Here is a 21689-nt window from a genome sequence, read left to right as displayed (position 1 = left end):
TTCAGTTTAATTCTTTTGAGGTTTGAGAACATGTTCTATGTGATTTCAATCATTTGCAATTATTTAAAGAATAAATTTGTGGTCCCACACATGGTTTTATCTTGATGAACATATGCAGTTGAATATAATGAGTGGTTTTTAGCTGTAGGTTGTAGCATTCTACAAATATCAGTTACGTCAAAGTGGTTGAAATGTTGTTCTTTATGTCTTTACTTTTTTTTTTATAATTACTGAGAGAAGAGTGTTAAAGTCTCCAGCTATGGCTGGAATTACCTATTTCTCCTTTTATATTTCTTTTTATTGATTAATTTTAGAGAGAAAGAAAGGGAGAGAGAGAGGAATAAACATTGATTTGCTGTTCTACTTACTTATTCATTTTTTGGTTGATTCTTGTTGAACCCTTGGTGTATGGAGACAATGCTCAGCTACCAGCCAGGGCTTTATTTCTCCTTTAATTCTGGTCATTTTAAAGGTCTTCTTCATCAGTGTCCTATCTTTATAAAGGGACTTTCTTTATCTTTGATAAAGCTCTTTGTCTTGAAGCCTGTATCAGTCAGGGTCAAAAGTCATACAGAATTTGAACAGGGCAAGTTGAATACAAAGAATCACTAATGAGTTAACAGAGGATTAGTTACTAAGTGGCAAAGAGTCCTCTAAAGAACACAAGAATAAGCCTGACCAGTGTGGCTCAGTTGGTTGAGCATGATTTCCAAAAAGCAAAAGGTCACTGGTTTGAGTCTCCATCAGGGCATATGCCTGAGTTGTGGGTTCAGGCCCCAGTTGGGGGCATGTAAGAGACAATGGATGGATGTTTCTCTCATGCATCCATGTATCAATGTTTCTCTCCCTCTTTTTCTTTCTCCCTTCCCTTCTCTCTGAAAATAAACACATCTAAAAATAATACTAATACTAAAAAAATAACAAAGACAAAGAACGCAACTACCTTTGGGGTTGAGGGATAGTACCCAAGGAAGAACACACATTTTGAAGAGAACTCAGATTTTGTTAGAAAGTATGTGGTTTGGCACATTGGATGGCAAAGAAGTTCACTGAAGTGCCACAGAATAGAGGTGACATGCAAGAAAGAACACGGTAGGGTGCAGGTGAAATTCCCTAGGAAATTACAGACTGAGGTACCACTTAGACTCACTGAAAAGCCTTTTTCTGAGGCTCCTACTAATCTCTCCGAGAACATGTCTGTCAGGGTGCTTCTGAAACTCACAGAGAAAGGGGCCTATGAAGAGTCACTGGAAAATCAGCTGGGTTGCTGGTGTAAACTTACTAAGAAGTCATTCACAAGGATGCCACTGATGCTCAACAACAAGTGAGCAACACTGGATGTCCTGCAGACACACTGCCAGTCGTAGTCCACCCCAGGAGAAAGGAAGGACAAAGGCCCGCCAATCAGGAAGAGAAGCCCTTCCTTCCTGCGATGACCCTGCACCTCCGTCTACTGACAAAATTTAGTGGAGGTGGTGAAGATGAACTGTTTTCAGGTTCCACCCCAGTACCACAAAGTAGGCCAAGGAGGATGGATTTGGAGCAAGAAACAATAAATTGATAACTGACAAAAAGTGTGATTTGTTTAATATTAAAACAAGTAGTCCACACTTTTTAATGTTTACTATTTGGATGCTTAATCTTTTTCTATCCACTTACTTTCAAACAATCAGTGTCTTTATATTTAAAATGTATTTCTCTTAGCATATATAGTTGGTTCTTGCCTTTTTTATTATGTTCTGTCAATTTGTGATTTTTAGTTGGAGTGTTTGTTACGTTCACATTTATCGTAATTATTAATATGGTTGGCTTCAGGTTTATTAGTTTACAGTTTGTTTTCTGTTTTTCCCCTCTGTTTTGCTTCTTTCTTTCTTCTTCACAACCTACTTTAGGATATTTTTAACATTTATTTAGATTATTTTATTTTATTTCTTGGATTGTTAAATATATCTCTTTGCAGTGGGTTTTGTTTTGTTTTTTTTTTTCATTTATTTATTATTTTTAGAGGGGAAGGTAAGAAGAAAGAGAGGGAGAGAAACATTGATGTGAGAGAGAAATATCGATCAGTTGCTTCTCATACCTGCCCCAAATGGGGACCAAACCGGCAACCCAGGCATGTGCCCTGACCAACTAGGAATAGAACCAATGACCTTTTGTTCTGCAGAACTGCGTCTAACCAACTGAGCCAAAATGGCCAGGGCTCTTTGCAGTTTTTTTAAGTGAATCATCTAATGATTCCAATATACATTCATAACTTCTCTTCCTGCTTAGAGCTAATCTAGCAACACTTGTCGTAAAGCTCTATAAGTCTATTTATCACTCTTCACCCTCCTTAGTGTTATAGTTAACATATTATTACAATTACATATGTAATCAGTCCCATAAGATAGTTATGGTTTTTGCTTTAAAAAGTCCTAATATTTTAAATAAGAGAAAACTCTAGTCTAATATGTTTATCCAGATATTTACAATTTCCAGCATCTTTCATTCCTTCCCAAAGGCTCAAGTTCTCATCTGGTATAATTTCTCTTTAGCTTGAAGCCCCTCCTTTATTATTTCATATAGTGCAGATCTTCTTACAATAAATTCCCTTCATTTTGTTTTATTTTAAAATGATTTTATTTCAGCTTTATTCTTGAAAGAAAATATTAATGGATATCCTTACTCTGGGTTAATTGTTTTTCTTTTAGCACTTGAAAGATATTTGTGCCACTTCCTGGGATCCATAATTGCTGATGAGTAGTCAGAAAGATTCTAAATTCTTATTGCCCTTTATGTCAATGTCATTTTCCTCTTCATGCTTTAAAGGTTTCTCTTCACCTTTGGTTTTCAGCAATTTGACTAGATTTCCCTAGATATAACTTTTCCTTTTATTAATTTTATTCTATTACAGTTGTCCCAATTTTTCCCTAGTTGCTCTCCACTGCCCTGCCTAACCCCACTCCCACAGTCAATCCCCACCCTGTTGTTAATGTCCATGAATCATTTATACATGTTCTTTGACTAGACCCTTCCTTGTTTCCATGCTTCTGGCTCTATTTTGCTCATTTGTTTGTTTTGTTCACTAGGTTCCTGTTATAGGTGAGACCATATGGTATTTGTCTTTCTCTGCCTGGCTTATTTCACTAGCATAATACTCTTCAGTTCCATCCATGTTGTCACAAAGGGTAGGAGTTTCTTTTTTCTTTTTGCTGTGTATTATTCTATTGTGTAAATGTACCAGTTTTTTGATCCACTCATCTACAGATGGGCACTTAAGATGCTTCTAGCACTTGAATACTGTAAATAGCGCCGCTATGAAAATAGGGGTGCATAGATTCTTTTAAATCAGCGTTTCAGGATTCTCTGGCTATAATCCCAGCAATGGAATCACTGGATCAAAAGGCAGTTCCATGTTTAGTTTTTTGAGGAAATTCCATACTGTTTTCCATAGTGACTACACCAGTCTGCATTCCCACCAAAAGGGCACTTGGATTCCCTCTCTACATAACCTCACCGGCACTTGTTATTTGCTGATTTGTTAATGATGGCCATTCTGACCAATGTGAGGAGGTATCTCATTGTGGTTTTTATTTGCATCTACCTGATGGTTAGTGCTCTTCAGCATATGCCTATGGGCCCTCTGTATGTCCTTCTTGGAGAAGTGTCTGTTTAGGTCCTTTTCCCATTTTTTAGTTGGGTTGTTTGTCTTCCTGGTGTTGAGTCATGTGAGTTCTTTATATATTTTGGAGATCAAACCCTTGTCCAAGTTATCATTGTCAAATATGTTTTCCCATACGGTATCTCCCTTTTCATTTTGCTGATGTTTTCTTTAGCCATGCAGAAGCTTTTTAGTTTGATGTAGTCTCATTTGTTTGTTTTTTTCCTGTATTTCCCTTGCCTTAGGAGATGTATCCGTGAAAATATTTTTTGTGTGGAATATCTGAAAGTTTACTGCTTATGTTTTCCTCTAGGACTTCTATGGTGTCACGACTTACATTTAAGTCTTTATCCAGCTTGAGTTTATTCTGGTGTGTGGTGTAAGTTGGTGGTATAGTTTCATTTTTTTGCATGTCCTTGTCCAGATCTCACAACACTATTTATTGAAGAGGCTGTTTTCACTCCACTTTATGCTCCTGCCCCTTTTGTCAAATATTAATTGACCATAGAGACCTGGGTTTATTTCTGGGCTCTCTATTCTGTTCCATTGATCTATGTGTCTGTTCTTATGCCAGTACCAGGCTCTCATGAATATAGAGGCTTTGAAATATAGTTTGATATCCAGTATTGTGATCCCTCCTACTTTGTTCTTCTTTCTCTAGATTGCTGAGGCTATTTGGTGTTGTTATGGTTCCATATCAATTTTTGAAACATTTGTTTTAATTCTGTGAAATATGTCTTTGGTATTTGAATAAGGATTGCATAGACTCTATAGATTGTTTTGGGTGGCATGGTCATTTTAATGATGTTAGTTCTTCCAATCCGTGAACACAGTATGTGCTTTCATTTATTTGTATCTTCCTTGATTTCTTTCTTCAGTGTTCTGTAGTTTTCCAAATACAGTTCTTTTATCTCCTTGGTTAAGTTTATTTATTCCTAGGTACTTATTTCTCTTGTTGCTATAGTAAATGGGGTATTTTTCTGGTTTCTCTTTCTGATATTTCATTGTTGTGTACAAAAATGCCTTCAATTTCTAAATATTGACTTTGTAGCACACTATTTTGCATAATTCACTAATTAGGTAGAGTAGCTTTTTGGTGGAGACTACAGGATTTTCTATGTATACTGTCATGTCATCTGCAAATATTGACACTTTTACTTCCTCCTTTCCAATTAGGATGCCTTTTATTTATTTATTTATTTATTTATTTTCTTGTCTGATTGTGAGGTTGAATAAAAGTGGTGAAAGTGGACACCCTTGTCTTGTTCCTCATTTTAAGGGGAAAGCTTTCAATTTCTGCCCATTGAGTATGATGTTGGCTATAGGTTTCTCATATAAGACCTTTATTATGTTGAGGTATGCTCCCTCTACTCCCACTTTGCTTAGTGTTTTTAACATAAGTGGATACTGTACTTTATCAAATGCTTTCTCAGCATTTGATATTATTGTGTGGTTTTTGCCCTTCATTTTTTTTATGTGGTGTATTACATTTATTAATTTGTAAATATTATACCATACTTGCACCCCTGGGATGAATCCCACTTGATCATGGTATATGATCTTTTTAATGTGTTGTTGGGTTCGGTTTGCCGATACTTTGTTGTAGATTTTAGCATCCATGTTCATCAGTGATATCAACCTGTAGTTTTCTTTCTTCGTGATGTCTTGATCTGGTTTTGGAATTAGGATAATACTGGCCTCACAGAAAGAGTTTGGAGACTTCCCTCCTCTTGAATTTCTTGGAATAGTGTGAGAGAGATAGGTATTAGTTCTTCCTTAATTGTTTGGTAAAATTTGCCTGTGAAGTTGTCTGGTCCAGGGCTTTTGTATGCCAGGAGTTTTTTTATTACTGCTTCAATTTCACTAGTTGTTATCAGTCTATTCACGCTTTCTGCTTCTTCTTGATTCAGTTTTGGAAAAATATATGTTTCTAGAAATTTGTCCATTCCATCCAGGTTGTCAAAATTTTTGGCATATAGTTGTTGATAGTAATTTCTCACAATCCTTTGTATTTCTGTGGTATCGGTTGTGATTTCTCCCTTTTCATTTCTGATTTTATTTATTTGAATCATCTTTCTTTTTTTCTTGATGACTCTGGTTAAAAGCTTATCGATTTTGTTTATCTTTTCAAAGAACCTGTTCCTGGATCTACTGATCCTTTGACTTGTGCATTTTCTCTCCATATCATTAAATCGACTCTGATCTTGATTATTTCCTTTCTTGTACTCACTCTGTGCTTTGTATTTTGTTGTCCCTCTAGTTCTTGTAGAGGTACGACTGGGTTGTTTATTTGAGATTTTTCTATCTTTTTTTAAGTAGACTACTATTGCTATGAACTTCCCTCTCAGGACTGCCTTCACTGTATCCCATAGATTTGGGGCTGTTGTATGTTCATTTTCATTTGTTTCTAGATATTTTTTTAAATTCTTCCTTGACCTCATTGTTAACCCATTTACTGTTTAATAACACTTTTTTTCAGTTTCCATGAATTTGATTGTTTTTGAGTTTCTTCCTTGATGTTAGTTTCTATCTTTGACAGTGTTCCATGTGCATTTGAAACGAATATATATTTTGCTTCTTTGGGGTGAAAGGTTCTGTATATATCAGTTAATTCCATTTGATCTTATATTTGCTCAATGCCACAATATGTTGGAGTTTCCTTGCTTGGAAGATCTGTCCATTGTTGACAATGGCATGTTAAAATTCCCTGGTTTGAGTGTGTTGCTGTTGATATCTTTCTTGGAATCCTCCAGTATTTACCTTATATATCTGGGTGCTCCTACTTTTGGTGCATGTATGTTTACAAGGGTTATATCTTCTTGATGAATTGTTACCTTAAGTCTTATGAAATGTCCTTCTTTCTCTCTTTTTGTGACCTTTGTTTTGAAACTTATTTGGTCTAAGTATTGCTACCCCAGTTGTTGTTGTTGTCATTTGTGTGTGTGTGTGTGTGTGTGTGTGTGTGTCCATTTGTTGGAAATATTTTTTTCCATCTCTTCACTTTCAGTCTGTGTAGATTTTTTTTTTTTCTGAGGTGGGTCTCTTGTAGACAGCATATATGTGGGTCATGTTTTCTGATCCATTCTGCTACCCTATGTCTTTTGATTGGGGCATTTAATCCATTTACATTTAAGGTTATTATTGATAGGTACTTATTCACTGCCAGTTTTTCCCTTTGTACCTGTGTCCCTCTCTCTCTCCCTCTCTTTTTCTTCATCTTCTTAAAGCAGTCCCTTTAGCATATATTGCAGTGCTGGTTTGGTAAATATGTATTCTTTTAGCTCTTTTTTGTCTAGGAAACTCCTTATTTCACCTTCCGTTTTAAATGAGAGCCTTGTTAGTTAGAGTAGTCTTGGTTGCAGGCCTTTGCTTTTCATTACTTGGAATATTTCTTGCCATTCCCTTCTGGCTTATAATGTTTCTGCTCTGAAATCAGCTGATAGCACTTATTGGAGTTCTTTTGTATGTTACTACCTGTTCTCCCTTGCTGCTTTTCAGATTCCCTATCTTTGAATTTTGCCGTTTGAATTATGATGTGCCTTAGGGTGGGCCTCTTTGTGTTCATCTTGATTGGGACACTCTGTTCTTCCTGGACTTGCATGACTTTTTCTCTCCTCAAGTGAAGGAAGTTTTCTCTCATTACTTTTTGAAACAGGTTTTCTATCCTTTGTTCCTCCTCTTCTCTTTCTGGTGTCCCTATGATACAGATATTATTATGTGTTGTGTTTTACTGCAGCTCCTTTAAACCCTCTTTATTATTTTTCAGTCTTTTTTCATTTTGTTGCACCGTCTGGGATTTTTCTCTACTTTGTCCTTCAGCTTGCTGATCTGATCCTCTGCTTCACCTAGCCTATTTTTAATTCCTCCTACAGTGTTCTTCAGTTCAGAAATTGTATTCTTCATTTCCTCTTGGCTGTTATAGATTATGTCTATATCCTTTTTAATGCTGGTGTAGTTCTCAGTAAGTTCCTTGTAGCTTCCCTGGAGTTCTTTGTAGTTCTCCCTGAGTTCACTGAGCTCATTGAGCTTCCTTATAATCGTTATTTTGACTTCATTGTCTGAGAGTTTGCTTGCCTCTATTTCATTGAGCACTCTTTCTGGGGATTCCTCCGTTCCTTTCAATTGGGGGTGGTTTCTTTGTCTCCCCATTTTAGGTGACTCTTCTTGTTTGTTTCTGCTTCTTAGATTGAACTGCTTTGACTCCCTGCCTTTGCAGTGTGACCTTCTGTGGTAGGAGACCTGTGGGATTCAGTGGTGCATTCTCCTTGATCTCCCATACTTGATACTCTTGGGATGCCCTTTATGCCATTTATTTGGGCTGTCTGGTTGTACTTGGGTTTTAGTTGTTATTGCATCACTCTTTGGTGGGTCTTTCCCCCTGTCTAGCTGACTGAGAGTCACTCTGCCCACCACGTCTTGTATGCTGGTGTACAGGTGCTGCCAGAACAAAACCAAGCAGCCCAGGAAAGAAACCCACACCCACAAAACTAATCCCCACCCACAATCACACTATCAACAGGAAATGAGTCAGTATTAATAAGGTGTAAAGAGATTAAGACTATTATTTAAAAGGAAAAATTAACATGAGATAACTAACTGAAAGAAAAATGATTTTGAGAGAGTAGAGGGATGAGCAATAATAAGAATAGGAAATAAGGACAAGATGATGAGAGAAAGTAAAATTTACATTGTAAATAAAAAAGGGAGGGAAGAAGGCAGAATGAAGTGATAGAAGAGAAGTGTATAGTATTAGGTTTAAACAGAAATTTATATATATACATATATACATGTATGTATGTATATGTATATATATATATGTATGTATGTGTGTGTATATATATATATATATATATATATATATATATATATAGTGAGAGAGAGGTGAGAGAGAGAACAAGAAAAAGAAGAAAAAAATAAAAACCAAATTGAAGAAAAAGATCCTCCATAGCACTATCAACAATGAATGAGCAAAGATTAATATAGGTGGGATGGGAATAAGAATGAGACAAAAAAGAAAGAAATGCTTACGAGGTATCTAGATATCTAGAGGAAAGGAAAGTGACTTTGAGATGATAGAGGAAGAAGAAATACTAAGAATGTGGAATGAAAACCAGGCTAAGACAGGGAAAAAATCAAATTAAAAAGGCAGGAAGGAAGCCAGATGGAGTAGGAGAGGGGAACTGTAAAATTTGAGATTTGAAACACAAAAATAGTGAGTATGTGGGAATAAAATTGAAGAAATGCAACAACAACCACATCCACAAATAATTAGCAAAGACTGATAAAGTGGAGAGAGAATAAGGGTGTTTTAAGAACAGGAAAAGGGATGTGAGATGACTGATGATAAGAAAATTGGTTTTGAGAGGCTGGAGAAGGGAGAAATAGTAAAGAGTGCTGAATGGACACAAATAATAACAAGAGAGAAAATAGAATTTAAGATGAAAATAAAAAGAGGGATAAAAGGTAAAACGGAATAAGAGAAGGGAAAAACAAAATATGAAATTTGAAATGAACCATAATATAAAAACTAGTGACTTAATATGCACAAACTTAAAGGAGAAGAAATGAATGTTAAAAAGCTATGCAGGAGAGAAAATAATGCAAATCACAAAGAAGACCCAGGTAGAATGTGTCTCAGTAGCATCCAGTGCTTACCACTTTCTTCTTTTTCGGGATCCAGCCCTGGTGCTGTCAGATGGTATCCCAGTCTGGTCCTAGGCAGCCTGTTCGACACTACCAGTGATCCACAGTCTGTGGCTGTCTCCTGCAGTTGTTCATCTAGTTAATCTGTAATCAGAAATTAGCTTTATGTACCACAGAGTGGGGCAGAGTAATTTCCATGGGTGGGGCTATTGCTTTCCCTGGGGCTGATACCACTTGGAGGGGAATGTTCTGCCTGAGCAAGATGGCTTCTGCAGTATGGGGGATGACTCAGCATGGGGATGCTGTCAGCTGGTCCCTCAGTTCTCTCCCCAGAGCTGCAATCCCCAGACTCTTCTCAAACATCTGTAGTCCACTCTGCCCCCGCTTTAGCCCAAGCCCAGTGTAAGTGGTTACAAATGAAATTTTATCTGTTGGCTCTTTAAAAGGCTCTCTGGGACTCTGCCCATCTTTCCCTGGCAGGCAGAAACCCTACCACTTTTCACAGCCGGATATTATCTGGGTTCATCTGGCTCTGATGTTGTAGGCTGGGGAACACAGCTTGGGGTTTAGACACCACACTTCAGGGGAATCCCCTAGGCTCTGAAGTTTCCCTTCAGCACTTCAGCTGCTGCCCAGCCAGCCCTGTCACATCTCCTCCATACCAGTCACATTGTGATGAAGCAGTTTCTTCTGCCTGCCTGTGGTTATAAGACTTCTTTCTAGCTATTGTTCAGTTGGTTATTCTGGATGATTTCTCTACAATTTAGTTGTAATTCCAGATTGGTCCTGGGAGGAGGTTAGCATAGCATCCACTTACTCCTCTGCCATCCTGGATCTGATCTTTCTTTTTATCTCTCCTGCTTAGAATTCCTTGCATTCTTGAATCTATATATGTATTTCTTTTCCAAAGTTTGGGAAAATGTAGCTGTTTTTGTTAGAGTTCTTCAAAGAAATAAAGCAATAGAATATATATAGATCTATATAAAAGAAGAGATTTAATATAGGTATTGGCTCACTTGATTATGGAGTCCAAGAAATCTCACAGTGAGCCACCTGTAAGCTAGAGAACCAGGAAGGCTACTTATATAATTCAGTACAAGTCTGAACCCCTGGAAATCAAGGAGCTGATGGTGTAAGTCACTGTCCAAGTCTGAAGGCCTGAGAACCAGAAGCATTGATGTTTGAAGTCAATAGAAGCTGGATTTCTCAGTTCAAGCAAGGGGAGCCAATTCGCCTTTGTTCATCCTCTTGTTTTATTCATGTCCTCGACAAATTGGATGATTCCCACTTACTCTGGTGAGGGTGATCTTCTTTCCTCAGTCAACCAATTCAAATGCTAATCTCTTCTGGCAATACCCTCACAGACACACCCAAAAATAATGTTTTGATAATAATCTGGGCATCCTTTAGCCCCATCAAGTTGGCACATGAAACTGACAATCAAGTCAGCCATTATATCTTTAATTAATTTTTTGACCCCATTCTTTCTTTCCCTTCCTTCTAGATATTCAGAAGGAAACCTCTTATTATTCTTTCATAGTTTCTTTTTAACTCCTTTCATTGTTTTCAACTTTTTTCCCATTTCTACTCTAAGTTTGGATAATATCTAGACTTTTTTCTCTGTCATTTCCACTCTGCTAAGCCCAGTTAGTTAATTTTTATTTCACACATTGTATTTTTCAGTTTGATCATTTTCATTTGGTTCTTTTTGGAACTTCCTTCTTTGCTGAGATTTTTGTGTCTTTTTATTCACCACAAGCATATTTTCTTTTACTGAGTATAGTTATAATAGATGCTTTAAAGTCCTTGTCTACTAATTCCAACAGTTGAATAATATTAGGGTCACTCTCAGTTTGTTGTCTTTTCTATTGCAACTGAGTTACAATTTTCTGGTCCTTGGAACATCAAGTAATGTTGGATTTTATCCTGGTTATTGCAAATACTATGTTGCGAAGCCTCTAGATTTAGTTAAAGTTCTGAAGAGTGTTGATGCTTTTATTTTAGCAAGTGGTAAATGTTGTCACAGTCGGGGTTTTCCAGAGAAACAGAACCAATACATATTGTTATGATAAAATAAATTGATTATGGGGCTGTCAAGTCTAAAATCTGTAGGACAGGCTAGAGGCTGGAAACTGTCAGGATTTCATATTCAGACTTGAGGCAAAAATTCTTCTTCTCTAAGAAACCTCAGTTTTGCTCATAAGGCCTTCAGCTAATTGGATGAGGCCCATCCATATTATCAAGAGTAATCTCCTTTACTTAAAGTCAACCTATTGCAGATGTTAATCATATCTGCAAAATATTTTCACAATAACACTTAGATTAATAAGCAATTAAGTAACTGCATGTTATCAGTTAGCCAAGTTGACACATAAGCCTAACCATCAAACTTGGCTGCACTCACACTGCAAACTTTCACATTGTAGTAGAAATGTGTTCTTTAACCCTTAAGGAAAGATGCTTTTAGTTTGCCCCAAACAGGTCAGAGTAAGGCAGGGATGAGGACAGAATTTATAAACAGAATTTGACTGCGTCTCTTTTCCAAGATTCCTTTCTCACTTTTCAGTGGGTATCATTACCCTGAACTCTGTTATTTTGTCCTCCAGGCTGGAAAAACTGTGGGTTTTGTATCATAGATTTACCACTCTATATAATATCAATTTGGCCTATTCTCATGCTAAAAGCTATAAAATGGGGGTGGGGGGGGATGTTATTCTGTTCTTCCAAATTTTTTATTTCCCTTTAGAATCTGTCTACTATTTTGTCACTCTCTAGTGCTTACAGGCCATTGTTTTTGTATTTGTATTTAATCCACAGGTTATAGTTCCTATCAATGGAAGGGTGGGATCTGGTAGGAGTTATGTTAAAAGCAGAAACCTCATTGTGACTATTAACTGAGACAGTGAAAGTAAAAGCTTGGAACATTTTGGGCACATGGTGAATGATCAATAAATAGTAGATATGATGATGATGGTGATTATGATGATGATGATGATGATGATAATAATGATGAGTAGCTAACAGAGTGTTTATTCTGTTTTATCATTGGCTCACAGCCAAACTCTAGATAGCTCTAAGGATTCCGGGGTCAGAAAGTCTCCAGATTTATAAGGAAAGTATCTCTTAGGAACAAGACAGGGTCATAGCCAAGGTTGCTTTCCAAGGTTATTTCCAGCCCCTTCCAAAAACTAGTGTTAACTGGGAAATTGAGGAAGCCATCCAATTGTGGATTTGAGACTACTCCAGAGATTTTTCAGAAAGCAGTAAGAGAAGACTAAGCTTGGTAAGCACTCAAGGCAAAACTATAGGCTTGTTACTATAATATAAGCTTTTGGGGAGCAAGAATTTGTTTTATTGATGTTTATTAATAAAAATTAATGTTTTATTTAATGCCTACTTTTCCAATATTCAGTTCCATGTTTGGCACACAGTAGGCACTTCATAAACATTGACTGAATGAATGGGTGAAAATTCAGGCTGTGGGATTTGTTCATACCCCTAGCTGGTATGTTTCAAAGTGCTTTTTTGAATAAAGATGCCCTCAGAGAAGAAGAAAGCTGAGTCTGTGGGTGGGACATCACCAATGGCAACAAGGAAAAGGCTGAAAAGGCCCTTCTGCACAGGGCCTCCCTCTGTCTGCTCAGCCACAGGAGTTATCTCCTTTCCCAGCTTTGTCCTAGGGCTGCAAAGCATTAAGGCTGAAGAGCGCCCTATGGGAAACCCCTGTTTGAGGTTTCATCAACATCTTGAAGCATTTTTGATCATCTGGGGTTTGGCACCACCAAAACCATGGGCTTTGCCAAATCCTCCCTTTCTTTCATGTTTCAGCCCTAACACCCTTAAACAAATACTGAGCCTGTTGATTCTACTTCTTCATTTTCACTTATTCATCAGAACATTTACTTTAAACATATTACTGGCAGTCAAAGGAATTGTCAAATTTTGGGTGGGGCACTGGATCTGTTCGATCGGGGTTATGTTCCCAAACATGGTACCAATCCCTCCATCACTTTCACACCTCTTCAGTCTGTCCCAGCCACACTGTCTTTACACTGAGCCAGAAGCATTAACTCTTTTTAAGGAGACTAATTTTTTAAATGTAAGCTTATTGGAAAATATTGGGAAAGATTAAGAGAGACCCATCTAAGGAAAATATTGTCACCCAGAGAGCCAAGTGAACAGGAATTCTTCCTTTTCATAGTTTTCCTCTGTCATGCATTTTATACAGTTGAGATCATGGTACAGCATAGTTTAGCATATACTATTTCACTTACTATAAAGGGAAATTTTGTGTTATTAAATGTTGATTTATACAATTATAATGCCTATATGTGTTCATTCCATCAAGAAATTTTTATTGAACATCTGCCAGATGTCTAGTAGTGAAGGCAACATCTGTGGCCTCATGAAGCCTGTCGGGTTGTGGAAGGAACACGCCATCAGTATAGCATTTTAAGTTACAAGTGCAGTGGGGGAAACTAAGGCAGGGCAAGAGGCTTATGTGCTGTTTGAGGGAGAGTCTGTCTGGATGTCTGAGAAGACAACAATAAAGCAAAGGTCTGACTGAAGTGAGGCTCTATAATACCCTGTGAAATGGGTGAACAACAATTCACACATCTGACATTCAACATGTACCTGATTGAAAATATTTCAGTATTTTCAGGTCAACAAGCATTCTAAACTGAGTAATATTGAAGTAGTACGGAGTAGTACTAATGAAAACTAAAGCTGCCAGAATGCATTGCATTAAACAGAGGAGAAAAGAAAGAAGGAAAAGAAAAGAGAAAGTCAGAGAAAATGGGAAATACAGAGAGAGCGGAGGAGATGATGTGTGTGCACACCCATGTGTTGTGATGCTATGTCTGTAGGTAACACCCAATCAGGGATAGAGAGGAGATGCTTTTCTGAAAGAGCATAAGTATCAGAAATTCCTATTTTATTACCAAGGTAGGGCTAAATGTAAAGGAAAAGGGCCTTCCTACAACAGCCTAACAATTATCTTTGGTTAACTATTCTCTTCTCCCCAGTATTGCCCTCTTGGCTACCAATGGCCAGCCAGAAGCAATTTTTCCCTTCTTAAATTCCTGTAGAATTTTATATGTGCTAAGCACAGTACTTTGTAATTACTAAGGGTTTAGAAAAAAAACTATTTCCTGAATGAATAAGCAACTTAAGAACGATACTTTATGTAGTCTATACTGTATTATAGTTACAAACATGAGTTTTTTTCCTCCTGTGATGATATCAGCTCACCAGGAAACTGCCTTTCATATTTACAGTATTTGGTGCAGTACAGAGAATTCTGTGTTAAGGGACAAAGGAAGAAAGGAGGCAGGGATAAGACATAGGTAAAGGCAGGAAAAGCAATTTTAAAAAGGTCATTGCAACAGGGACCAGAAATTCCATAGGAACCAAAAAAGGGAAAGACAAGACTAGATAGATGATAGATAGATAGATAAAAGCAGAAAAAGGAAAATTGTGGAAGAGAGAAGAAGTAGACCTTAATGGACAGACCTTAATTTTGAGCCAGCTTCTGGTCAAGCTATGAAGCAGCTTGTCCACTACGTCTTGGCCAGCTGCGAGGACTGGCAAGTCTGAACTGGAGTCAGAAAAAACAAAGTCCTGCCTGGTTCTAGTACAAAAGACCTAAGAATTATAAAAGTAACAACAAAAACAGCCACAGCCACCACCACAATTCCCATCATTTCTTGAGTACTTAATATTATGGGTATATTAGAGATTTTACAATTTTTATTTTATTTAATTTTCACCACAGGATGGGGCATTATTACTTATTATTTCAAAATGAGGAAAATAAGACATAGAGAGGTTAAGTAACAAGCTCCAGAATCTCAGAGCAAAGCAGCTGCGAAAGCCATAATTCAAATGCAGGTCATTTTCAAGGTGAAGGCCATGCTGTAAACTAGCCCATGGAGTTGCCTCTCTGTAGGACAACTAATGTCTGTCAAGTACTTCAGAAGTTGTTTTATACTTTTAAACCCCTCATTGCAATCCGAAGCCCTCTCAGAGGGCCTCAGTCTCCCTGGGGTCCCCATAGCAGCAGACATCAGAGCTATATCTGATCAGATTCATTTGCTGCTCTGCTTGGTATGGTCAAGGCAGCAGCTGTGTTGCATCTCAAGGCTCAGGGTGTGCACAGGGCTGTATAGCCCGCAGCCTCCTTGCTTGTGGATAACCCACCCTTCTCTCTCTTCTGTGCCCACAGTCATGATACAGCAATGCGCCATCATGTGTAACTGGCTCGCCATATCCAGTGCATGTCCCGTGACCCTTACCACTTCTAGGTGGAGGGATGACCTAGAAGTGGATTCTAGGCATGTGATTTAAAACAGTTGTTGCAGACTACACAGAAAACATATCAGTATTTATTTGTGAGCTGTTTCTGCTATTTTGTGTCAGGGTCCCTTCTAGCCTTCTTACCAAATCCATGGACTAGTCTATAGCAGGAGCTTCACATTGAAACTGACTTGGGTTTGAATGATGGCTTTGCAGCTTCTTTGCTCTGTGATTCTAGGCTAGTTACTTAACCTATCTGGCCTTGTTTTTTTTTGTTTTAACTGAGATATAATTGACATATTATATTAGTTTCAGAGATACAATATAATGCTTCAATATATGTATAGTTGCTAAATGATCACCACAATAAATCTAGTTAACATTCATCCCTACACAATTACAGATTTTTTTCTTGAGATGAAAACTTTTAAGAAATATTCTTAGTAACCTTCAAATATGCAATATGAGATTATTAACTATAGTTATGATGCTGAGCATAACCTCTGTGGGACTTTGACTACCTTCACCACTTGCTACTCCCAACCCCCTGTCTATGGCAATCACCCATCTGTTCTCTGTGTCTATAAGCTTATTGTGTTTTTCTCTGTTTGACTTATTTCATTTAGCATAAGGTCCTCAAGATCCACCCATGTTGTCACAGGACTTCCTCCTTTTTATGACTGAATAATATCCCTTTGTATATATATATACACTCCATTTCTTAAAATTCATTTATCAATGGATGGACACTAAGGCTGTTTTTGTGTCTTGGCTACTATAATGCTGCAAAGAACATGAGGTGCATAAATCTTTTCCAGTTAGAATTTTCTTATTTTTTTATTTTTTTTTGGATGAATACCCAGAAATATTTACTAGATCATATTGTACTTCTATTTTTAATTTTTTTTGAGGAACTTTCATACATTTTCCATAGGGTCTATACCAGTCTACATTCCCACCAACAGTACATAAGGATTCCTGTTTTTCTTTTTCGCATCCTCCCCAACACTTATTCTTTTCTTTTTCATGATACCAATTCTAACAAGTGTGAGATGATATCTCACTGTGGTTTTAATTTGCATTTTCTTGGTGGATAGTGATGACGAGCACATTTACTTGTACCATTGTCCATCTGTATGTCTTTGTAAAAATGTCTATTCAGTTCCTCTGCCCATTCTTTAATCTGTTTTTGTTTTTATTTTGTTTTTTTTTTCTGTTGAGTTGCATGAGTTCTTTATGTATTCTGGATATTAACCCCTCTGTGTCTTATTTTCTTCAGTTTGCAATAAGGAATAATAATGCCCCATCCCGTGGTTAGAAGTAAATGAGATACAAATTGTAAAACCCCTAATATGCCCATAAGAAGTATTCAATAAATGGCGGAAATTGTGATGGTACTTGCTGTTGCTGGGGTTGTTTGTTTTGTTACTTTTATAATTTCTGTGCCTTTTGCATTGAAACTAGAAAGGCCTTTGCTTTTTCCTTTTCCATATTATAAATTATTAGTTCCTTCATCCAGTCTTAAGCTTCCATCATCGTTTTATTTAGTCTTCAAAATAACTTTGGAATGAGTTCCACAGATATTAGTTCTTGATTTGGGGGAGACAGGGGTCTTTCTGGAGGAGGTGACCTTTGGGCCAGGCTGTGAAGGAACGGTTTAATTTCATGGCAGGGCAACGAGAGAAGAGCCAGGTCAATGAGTGGTTTGCTGTGCATCTCCCTTCAAAGCTCCCTACAGTCGTCGTCGTCGTCGTTGGCAGCCGTCCGTCTCGAGAGACGATGGTGTAGCTTCTTAAGAGTCTATCTGCACCGCCGAGAATGGCTGTGCAGTCCGACTCGGGAGTGACACGGTATCTGTCTCCTCCCGTGTTGAATCGACATCTTGCGATGACGCTGGAGTGTCCTCTCCAGTGAAGCTGAAGCTACAGAGCCTGGGCAGGGTGATATGGAGGGTCTGCTGTTGCCCATGCAGCAGACTCCCCCTCTCTTCGCAGCTGAAGGGTCCAAGGGAAAGACGGAGTCAATACAGCTTGGCTTCAGGTGCGCCGCAGGAGTTGCCGGTGTTGACTACAACGTCAAACCGCCTTAGGGACTCCGGCTCCGGATTTTCTGTCGGGGTTTACTCCCTTAGCCTTTCCCCTGAAGAGGTATGCCGCAAGGCAGCGGAGGTTTTTTGGAGTCAGAGTTTTCCTTCTCTGATGTGCCCTGACAGTACTGCCCAGGAATAAGGTGTGAATGTTGATCTCCATCCTGGGAAGATACAGCAAGCTTGTTGAGGCTCTTTACTGTCCTTATAAATATGGTATACCTTAACACATTATAAGTTAATATTAAAGGACTGAAACCAGCTGGTGATCACAGCAAAGTTTAAGGACTATAAAGATCCCATCTGATTGATGTACGGTGACTTGGGGTTTGTGGACTAACGGGTGCATTAGTAATATTTTGGGTAGAAGTGCCGTTAATCAAAACTAAACTATGTTTTTGCATTACTTAACAAGCGTTCTCTAAATGGGGCTTCACTTTGAATTTGATGACATTTTTATGGTTCAAACCTTCTGTCTTTTAGTCATGTTATATCACCCTCTGACACACACACGCACACACAATCAGGCCTCAACATCAAATGACTTCTTAATACTTGACATTCTCTGGCAGTCCCAGGTGAATCCTCATGCCTCCCTTCCAAATGAATGGAAGTGTTGGATTAAAATTCATCTATTTCTTAGTTAGATCAATCAGATCAACCAAACTTTGCTCTGGCTAGGACTTTGATTTCTGCTTATGAAAACATAATTCATTTGCAAGTCTGTATTAAGGCCAATGTATGGCAGCTCACAATTAAAGGCATGCTAAGGGAGTACCTCTCCTCAATTGTGTTAAAAACTAAATGAACCATGTTTATGTATCTGAAGGGTTTTATCTTTCCTTTTATATTAGAAAACATGGAAATATTTTTGCCACACATCATGGCATAGCAACAGCAGTATTTGTGCATTCCATGGGTTTGTAAATATGATTGTTAATACTTTTATACCCAAAGAAATATGGTAGAAGAAATTAAGGCTTAAATTGAGAACAAGAGTTTATACGTGAGCAAAATTTTTATAACTTGCTGCAGGATGACTAGCAGTAATATTCATTAATATAATTATTTTATTTTTTCTAATTTTATACATGACCTAAATCTAAAAAATTTAATGAGGGTAGAATAAAACAAAAAAGCAACTTTCTCTTCACCCACTCTTCAAGCCCTGCTGCCAGAGAAAGCCATTTAATTGTTTAATGTTTGGTTCTTTTGAAATTACCACCATAATGCTAAATAATATCTTTATGCTATTACTTCATGACTTATCTACTGCAGACTATATCCTGGGCTCCTTTCTTTAAAGGGAAATTGGTCTTCTTGCATTGCTTTCCTCTAGTTCTCCCACCCTCCTGGGACTTTTATTCTTTTTACTGTATTTTTCTCCTCTGCTTTTCTACTGGTTACTTTTATAACTACAGATACTGAACTTAAGCTTCTGTTTCTTTACCTCTTACTATAGTTAACTGATTTGCCACTCTATGAAATAAGGAAGTCAGCTCTTCTATACTTTCTTCAACTTTTCCTCTGACTTTAATCAACTATGCCATTACTGTTGTTTTGTCAATATTTTAGGGTTTCCAGACAAAATTCAAGACACCAGTTAAATTTGAAGTTCAGATAAACAGTGGAAAACTTTTTCTATAACTATGTCTCAAATGTAGCATGGGACATACTTATACTAAGGAAATGCTTGTTGTTTATCTAAAACTGTATTCTAACTGAACATTCTAATTTTTTTTTTTTTTTTTTTGCTAAATTTAGAAAACCTATGAGGCCTATAACATTTCTATTCTCTTCTGATACTGTCCACAGTGATTTCATATTTTATCTTTAGATTGGTTTAAAGAACTGAAAGCCATTACCTTTTGCAATCTTGCTTTCTACTGTATGATAACAAGCTCAGCTCATGACATAGAATCGTGGAAATGTTAAGGCAAAACATATTTTGCATATGACTTAGTTCATTTATTTCATTTCATTGAAGAAAAATCTCAGATTAAAAGAGGATAACCAACTTACACAAGTCCAAAACAAAAGTTGGAGGTAGATATTTTATTCTCCTTTTTTTCTTTCCCACCAATTCCTTCCTCGCCAAAAGTTTTGATTTTTCTTCACACATTGGGATTTTAAAGACACTGAAGCAGAGGCCAAAAAGGAAGGTGAGCTTAACATCTCACAGGCGTTTCTCATCCTGCAACAATGGATCTGCTATACTCAGTAGAATATATTAACACAGAAGGCTTTAGAGCTAGACAGACTGGAGTTCAAATCCCAGTTCCACACTGACTACTCTCAACTTTGGCAAATCCCTAAAGTCTCTGAACATCATGCCTGATAAAATCTACTTTGTACTGTTATTAAGATGAACTAAGACAACACGTGGTGTGCTGGGCATTGTACAAGACGAAGCATAGCAGGTGCTCTGTCAACAGGAGCTGGGTGTTTACTGAGAAGATGCGTCAAATCTGTAACCCCATGTTTCCCACTTGCATAGGAATGAGAGAGACATCAGCACTATGGCAAATTAATGAACTGCTTTTTTAGGGTCCCTTTTATTAGGCTCTCCTTTTATTCCACACTTCATTGTTTCTGTTGTTTTTATGTATTTTTTCCACAAAGTACGGGCACTTCAAATTATACTAGCTGCTAGAGTATTGAACACATGTTAGTCTTGTCTTTTAAATTTTTGTTGAAGAAACTCATTCATCCTGGGCCTTTTTTTCTCTAAATACATATGGGGTCATCTGAATGCAAGTATGAGTAGCCAGGCTGGATGACGGGATGAAACATGAGGGAGGGCTTCACAATCTCTCTCTTGAGCTGTTACAGCAGCAACCTGACTTGTGTGTTTGCCTCCTGCCTCTGAGCTCCAGGTCCCCCTGCCCCCAAACCCACACTGCTCCAGAGAGACACATCTACAGTGCCGATCCTATCAGATCGCCCCTCTGCATACACCATCCACAAGCCCAACAAGTCCTACTGGAGAGAGTCCAGATTCCATCAGCTGGCATCCAAATGGCCCCAAGTGCCCTTGATCTTCACCTGCACTCAGCCTCCCCATGCTTGCATGCTTTGCTCTAATCACAACATCATCTGCTTCTGACAGTATCACCCTCACCTCTGCTGTGCCCAGAACACTCTCACTTTCCTTCCACACAGTGAGCTTCTCTGACTCCTTAATGCCCTGCTCAAATATCACATCTACCCCAGGCAAGGTTTAGTAAATCCCTTTTCTAGAGCTTCCTGCTAACACACTCAGATACTCAGTTGTGCCTTTGAAATATTATTCATCAAATGTATGTCAGGACCATTAAAAGTCATTCACGGCCAAAAACTTGGCATCCAGGCCTTCTTCCAAGATGAAGTATGATCAGCTCATCTCAGTGGAAGGTGCTCACTCCTCTTCCATCCCCTGCACACAGATTACAGTGTAACTCCAACAACATCCACCTTCAGCCTCTGCTGCTACTTCCCCATCACCTTCCAGTAAATTAGGACCCCGCTCTGCAGATCCACTGAGAATTATGGTTTCTATCTGCCAGAGTTTTAGTTACCAGGTACAACATGTACCTCTTTTATTGCACTTACCACTTTCACACTTTATCTTCTTCCCACACTTGCATGGGCAACAGCAGACCCTCCATATCACCCTGCCCAGGCTCTGTAGCTTCAGCTTCACTGGAGAGGACACTCCAGCGTCATTGCAAGATGTTGATTCAACACGGGAGGAGACAGATACCGTGTCACTCCCGAGTCGGACTGCACAGCCATTCTCGGTGGTGCAGATAGACTCTTGAGAAGCTACACCATCGTCTCTCGAGACGGACGGCTGCCGATGATGATGATGACACTTGCATGTCCTGGAATGTCCTCAGGATCAAGGACTAAAGATAAATGTATTATTTTATCTAACAAATGTCTAGCACAATACTAGGTTCACCATAGATATTCATATGTACAGTTGAATGATGAATGAATGCATGTGAACAAATTAATATGTAAAGGTTATGGAAGGTCTGA

The sequence above is a fragment of the Furipterus horrens genome, unplaced genomic scaffold (assembly GCF_987537825.1).
Source record: "Furipterus horrens unplaced genomic scaffold, mFurHor1.1.pri manual_scaffold_2, whole genome shotgun sequence".
NCBI classification, from domain to species: Eukaryota; Metazoa; Chordata; class Mammalia; order Chiroptera; family Furipteridae; genus Furipterus; species Furipterus horrens.
This window is presented reverse-complemented; position numbering follows the sequence as displayed.